Source organism: Salvia hispanica, chromosome 1 (genome assembly GCF_029641045.1).
Source record: "Salvia hispanica isolate PSC_SH4W2 chromosome 1, Shi_PSC_v1, whole genome shotgun sequence".
NCBI classification, from domain to species: Eukaryota; Viridiplantae; Streptophyta; class Magnoliopsida; order Lamiales; family Lamiaceae; genus Salvia; species Salvia hispanica.
Window position 1 is genome coordinate 55,234,161 of NC_142692.1, and position 7,419 is coordinate 55,241,579.

General features: G+C 33.3%; 1 long non-coding RNA gene across 1 annotated transcript; it reads left to right on the forward strand.

Annotated features, from left to right (window-relative positions):
• The first annotated feature begins 2,849 nt into the window (after positions 1-2,849).
• On the forward strand, positions 2,850-7,024 carry LOC148934173 (uncharacterized). Its single transcript, XR_016134413.1, has 2 exons — positions 2,850-3,002; positions 6,586-7,024. It is a non-coding gene; the product is annotated as an uncharacterized LOC148934173 (long non-coding RNA).
• Positions 7,025-7,419: the final 395 nt, after the last annotated feature.

Below are 7,419 nucleotides of genomic sequence, written 5' to 3' on the forward strand. Positions count from 1 at the left end.
AGTTCCATTCGGACATTTTGAATGGAATGTCATGCCCTTTGGTCTTAAGAATGATCCTTCAAAATTTCAAAAAATTATGAATGATATAATGAATTCTCATAGCCATTTTAGTATTGTTTATATAGATGTTATTCTAATTTTATCTCAAGATATAGACCAGCATATCAAATATTTGGATATCTTCCTTAAAACCATAGAAAAAAATGGGTTAGGTATCTCCACCCCAAAGATGAAATTATTCCAAAGAAACATCAGATTTTTAGGACATGAAATTAGTAGAGGCACTTTTAAACCCATTAGTAGGTCCATATCTTTTACTGACAAGTTCCCTGATGAAATCAAGGATAAAAATCAGTTACAAAGATTTTTAGGATGTCTAAATTACATCTCGAGAAAGAATTGTAAAATTTTATATCAAAGATAAGAGAAAACACTGCTAATTGGTCTGAGGATCACACCAAGGTCGTAAGAATCATAAAACAAAAAATAAAAACTCTTCCATGTCTAGGGATCTATTCAAATAGATGAACCATTAATAATAATAATCCAATAATAATAATAATATTAAAAAAGGGGTCTCAAATGGTATCAGAGCCATTTCGGTGGCAATGATAAGGATATATGATTATCATTATTCTCATTTAAAAGAGTTAAAAGTATTAAAAGTTTGTCTTATTATAGTTTTAGTCAAAGAAGCGTTGGAATTCAGGTTTGGTAAGCTTGTAAGGCGATTGGTAAGCCTAGTTTTGGTGTTCCACGCATAGTGTTCTCCTGTGACCAGCTTATCCCAAATTTTTGAACCTTTAACTTGAAATAACAAGTAAGTTCAGAAAATTGTGAAGCTTTAAAACTGAAAATAAAGATAATAAAAATATTGTCTTAAGTAATAAAGTTCATGTTCCAATTGATTATTCAAATTGAAGTATACCTAAAGTGAAAACTGAAAATATTTATGATATAGGACTCATTGATTTTAAGACTGCCTTTTCGATTAGAACCCATGAAGAAACCAGGAGTATTCTTCACGAATCTGATAGTTTTCCCCTACTTAATATGGAATCTGTCAGAAAATATATAGAAAATGGTTATAAATATGCTCATGTTGGTCTAGCCAAATAGCTATCTAACCTCTTGTTCACATAGGGTAGACACACCTATATATTTAGCCCTAAGAGACAAAAGATTAAAAAAGTATCAAACTTCTCTTTTAGCGATTGTTCAAACTAACATATGTATGGGCCAATCTACTTCAATTGTTCCCCAAATTTCTCAGTTGATCTTACTGACCCTATGATATTAGAATCTTTGGTTTTGGATGTTCAAATTCAAGGGGATGAATTTCATGTTTGCAAGAATTTTGCAGCATGTTCAGGATATATCTTAGACTTATGTCCTCCCAGTTAAACCCTAAATTTAGTAAGAATCCTTTTTCAAAAGGAGAAACAATCCTTTCACAAGTGGATGCAGAACAATCCACAACTTATACCCCTAAGAGACTCAAATGGAATGAAATGACCATTCTGGACCAATTTAAAATTAAAGAACCACAGTTTTCTAGAGACATTGAAAGAAGAGAACCATCTCAAATTGTTGAAGAACCAGATGTAAAGGTCACTATTAAGTTTGATAGAACAAATTCCTTCATAAATTTTAGGAATACTAGAAGATACCAGTACTATGAACATAGAGCTTATTGCTCTGACATTCATAGTACTTCAGAAAGTAAATATACTTTTAAAATGCCAATACCACAACCAACTCAAACAACAGAAGATTTTGTTGAAGATTCTTATTCTCCTACTAGAAGTACCATGGTCATAATCTCTGATGGAGATTTTGAGCCAGATATGGATTATTTAAATAAAGAATTAAGTTCTCCCTTTTACAAAGAAAAAGAAAAATGGTTTAATAAATTAGACAACAAAGTTAAAAGCAAAATTAAAAATGAATGGGTAAAAGAAATAAAGAAAATAAAATCAAACTTTCTTTTCTATGATTTTGTTGCCATCTTCCTCTCATCTGAAGGATGGTAAGACTGTTTTAGAAAACCTACTATTGAAGTTAATACAAATTTAAGTAAAAAATAGTGCTTGTCCATTATTGATACTGTTATTACAACAGTTTACCCTCCTCTTCAATTTTTAAAAATTCAATCCTACAAAGGTGAAATCATTGTAGATCCTTTCAAAAAGATCAAGAAGTCTACTGATAAGGATCCTATTGAAAATGAAGATTTACAAAGAATCATTCAACAAAATAATTACTCGAATCAAATTTTGAATTCCATTGCAAATCAATTGGATACTATTTCTAGTAATAATTTTACTCCTGCTAAGCAAAGTATTTTGAATGACACTTCAAAACCTTTATTTAAAAGTAATGATATTTTGAAAAACAATGGATCTGAAATAATCTGGGTGCCTCTCAATGGTTGAAACTAACTACTCCCTCCGTCCCGCTCAAGATGACACATTTTCCTTTTTAGTTTGTCCCAACTAAGATGACACATTACCTTTTTTGGTAACTTTCTCTCTCCAATTAATACACTCAACCACTTTTTCTCACTCTTATTAAAATATCAATCTTTCTTTATCTCTCTACTTTAATACTCACATCCATCTTCTCTCTCTCCAATTAAACACTTTAACCAATAACTACTAAAATCCCGTGCCGGCTAAGCAATGTGTCATCTTAGCCGGGACGGATGGAGTATTACATTTTGATGACTAAGTAAACAATTACATCATTGCTTACATCACAACCTATTACATTATTGGTTACCTTCCGAGAAGTAGTAATACTCTTTTGACTCTGGCAATAAACCTTTCTTTCCAGAAAGCCTGATTACAATCATTTCTTTTGAGGACCTGTGTTATGAAAACATCTTTATACCTCCTATAATCAGATAAAGTGGGGCATTTTAAATTAGTCAAAACAATAGAGGAGCTCTTATATTCTTTTCTAGGGTTTCCCATGAAATACATTGAGATAGTTACGACAAGGTAATCACAAGCATCGTTTGTTTCCTTGATTTCTCCATCTTGGTCTTCTGTATTAATGATGTGATTTAATATTTTCTCTTTGCTTTGAAAATTTAGGGCATTATCCCACCAGTTTTTGAGTTGGCCTGTGAATCCATTAACAAGGAAAACAAAAGCTTCTTTTTCGGATATTCCATTATATCTATACGCAATCTTAGCCGTACCCATTTCATGCAGAGTATTAAGAATTTCATATTCTGATTTTCCATCAATATTCCATTATGTTATCGAATTTCCATCATAGCTAGATTTATGGAATTGCCCTCTTTCTTAATACTGCAAGTCTGCAGGTGAGGGTCTATTATAGTGATTTTTATTATTAAATTTTTTCCCTCTGAAAATTCTATTAACCTTACGAGGATGATTTTGTTGTTCAATGTCCCTAAAAACATTTTCAAGTTTATCTAAAATTTCATTTTGTTCATAGGAGGAACAACTGGTTGGACTATTATCTAATTCTCTAATAACATCTGCATGCGAAGAACTTGGTTCTCCAAGCTTATCAGATATTTTTGATAAAAGTCTTTATGTTTTTGGATTAAAGGTAGCACTATTATTGTTCAAAATATCATTACTTTTAAATAAAGGTTTTGAAGTGTCATTCAAAATACTTTGCTTAGTAGGAGTAAAAATTTTACTAGAAATAATATCCAATTGATTTGCAATGGTATTCAAAATTTGATTCGAGTAATTATTTTGTTGAATGATTCTCTGTAAATCTTCATTTTCAATAGGATCCTTATCAGTAGACTTCATGGTTTTTTTGAAAGGATCTGCAATGATTTCACCTTTGTATGATCGAATTTTTAAAGATTGAAGAGGAGGGCCATTTTTTACTTAAATTTGAATTAACTTCAATAGTAGATTTTCTAAAACAATCATACCATTCTTCAGATGAGAGGAAGATGACAACAAAATCATAGAAAAGAAAGTTTGATTATATTTTATTTATTTCCTTTATCCATTCATTTTTAAATTTGCTTTTAACTTTGTTGTCTAATTTTTTAAACCATTTTTCTTTTTCTTTGTAAAAGGAAGAACTTAATTCTTTATTTAAATAATCCATATCTTGCTCAAAATCTCCATCAGTGATTATGACCATGGTACTTCTAGTTGGAGAATAGGAATCTTGAACAAAATCCTCTGTTGTTCGAGTAGGTTGTGCTATTGGCATTTTAAAAGTATATTTACTTTCTGAAGTACTAGGAATGTCAGAGCAAGAAGCTCTATGTTCATAGTACTGGTATCTTCTATTATTCCTAAAATTTATGAAGGAATTTGTTATATCAAACTTAATAGTGACCGTTCCATCTGGTTCTTCAACAATTTGAGATGGTTCTCTTCTTTCAATGTCTCTGGAAACTGTGGTTCTTTAATTATAAATTGGTCCGGAATGGTCATTTCATTCCATTGGAGTCTCTTAGGGGTATAAGTTGTGGATTGCTCTGCATCCACTTGTAAAAGGATTGTTTCTCCTTTTGAAAAAGGATTCTTAATAAATTTAGGGTTTAATTGGGAAGACATAAGATATATCCTGAACATGACTGCAAAATTCTTGCAAACATGAATTCATCCCCTTAAATTTGAACATCCAAAACTAAATATTCTATTATCATAGGGTCAGTAAGATCAACTGAGAAATTTAGGGAACAATTGAAGTAGATTGACCCATTACATATGTTAGTTTGAACCATCGCTAAAAGAAAAGTTTGATACTTTTTTAATCTTTTGTCTCTTAGGGCTAATAAATAGGTGTATCTACTCCTGTGTGAACAAGAGGTTTGATAGCTATTTGGCTAGACCAACATGAGCATATCTATAACCATTTTCTATATATTTTCTGACATATTCTTGCTGGGGTTTGGTGCCCCTTGCACAGCGGAAGACTTGTACAAAACAAATAAATCAGACGTAGGATCTATTTGACCGATTATGCGATTAATCAATTCACATGTTAAATAGATAATTGCGTGCTAGAACGCAAATAATTCATGCTCATAGAAAGTAAATCCTAAACATGATTTCTACGGTTTAGAGTTACCGATTTGATTCTCCAAAGAATCGTCGATTGCTCGCGCCTTCTCCACGTGATGATCTTCAATACTAGACCACGGATCTTCTCTCTGGTTCCCGAACTGTATCTCGATATCAGGGTGGGCTGATCTTATCAAAATACTAGGACTCGAATAAAGAAGACAAAAGAAATCCTTCTCCAATTAGGAGAGAAATTCGAACTCCTCTAGGTAGAGGGGGACGAAAATTATGAGTAATAATAATGAATGATTTTTGTCTCCTTATTCTCCTATTTATATTAAGTTCCTTTTGGGCCCAGATAGGGATCTATGGAAGGTTTTGGATTTGGGCTCCCCCAATTAGCTTTTTACTAATTAAATTGAACCCACAATTTAATACAAGCTTATATTGGAATATTACGAGCAGCCACTACAGAAGTAATATTGAACTCTCCCCATCCAAATCCGAAATTACAAGTAATCCGGGTTTCCACTTTGTTTATTATTTATTTCCCGCGCTTAAGATATAAATGTCCATTAATTAATTAATGTCTGCTATGGACTTAATTAATTAATATCTTATTAATTCCAAGAGTGGACTTAGCAAGAAACATTTATTTATTATTCATAGAGCGATAAAACTCCAACTGGCCAGTTTTCCGAATAATAAAACCTTGTTCGAGCTCCTCTTGAGGAAATTATCAAACGAGACTCACCTCGCGCACGATTCAACATAATAGCAATCCTAGCACCGCTAGATATTAATCACCACTACCCAATATATCAGGATTATTGGGTTGCGAATAACCCGCACCATTTGATAAGTCAAAGTAGTGCATAATCAATACCGTATGCTCAATACTAACATATGTAGATTAAGAAATAATATTTTATCAAGACCTAGTATTTTCGTAGATAGCATAAAGACACGTCTTGCTGTTAGATCCGTTCAGTGCTATATCACACCAATGTCATCTTATTTCAGTAAGGCTTAGAAATATGCGGACTGACATTGCAACCTTTCACGATAGGTAGCCAAAGCCTATCTAGGTTGTGAAATTCTTCTTTTTCTTTTGCAATGCATTGCATAGATCTGACCGTGTTACTTACCTTAAAGTGGACGACGCTCACAACCGGTCTACTAAGCAAAAGACTTAGACTTTGTTTTACATTTTGTTTACTTCTTAAGCATTTAAATGTTTGTAAAACATCTTATAAATGCACAAGCAAACACAATGTAATAATAATAGTGATTCTATTCGTACGAGACTGCTCGAATAATACTGAACCGGGTTAAAAGTGGATTGTAGAGTTTTACGTATACAAGCAAGATTCTATTCGCGCGAAACTTGCTCAAAACATGCTTTTCAGTATACCAAACCTAACAATTCTATATTAAGCGGGGGAAAACTATCAGATTCGTGAAGAATAATCCTGGTTTCTTCATGGGTTCTGATAAGGCTAATTTCATGCATCGGTTATGTGGTGAAAAACACTTTATTTTACTGGGTCTAACGCAATTTTTAAGCCAGGTGTGTGAAGGAAATCGCTAGATCCAAGAAGAGCTGGAGGCAAGGGACTAGCGAAGGAAAGCGAAGGAAAGTGAGCAAAGTTGAAGAGAAAAATGGCTGGACGAAGGGAGTCAATAGCTGAGGGCAACAAAGACTATTCATATCTTGCTGGACCCACTTCCCCGCCTATATATAGAGGAGCATGCAGCACACGCCAGAGAGAAGATATGATTTTGCTCTCAGCTCACACACTCACACACACTTGGGAAAAAGGGGAATTCTGGGGTAGTTAGGGGTTCATCTTCAGAGAAAGTTAGTGGTAACACCATCCTTACGAAGGGCAAAGATACAATCTATTTACATTCAGTTTTTGCACTTTTATTCCGTCGAACTTCAACGTTTTGGAAGTCGATTTGGTTGCTGGCTACTTACTGATTATCTATGCATTTAGTTTATGTCATGATGGTGTTTATCTTGTGTTGATTTACGTTGATTCTGTGTTTTTTGAGGTTTAATTTTGGAAGTTGAATGTTATTCTCTGTTTTGGACGTTTCTGTGCTTGATCTGGGGAATATGGCCGTGGATCTGTGTTGTTGTTGTTGATCGGTGGTTGAATCGGCTAATCTGTAGTCATGGATATAATTTTGGACGGAGTTTGTTTCGGATGCTTGGATCCGGAGTGGATTTAGCATCTGAAGTGTGGATCTGAACAGGGGAAACCGAGTTGTGCATGGATTTTGAGTTTTGTGCTCTCTTTTCATTTTACTTCGTCTAGTAACCGTAGATCTGCCTTAGTTTAAATTGTTCTTCGATTTTATTGCTTTAAATCAAGTCTGTTTCGTTTTCGATTTACAT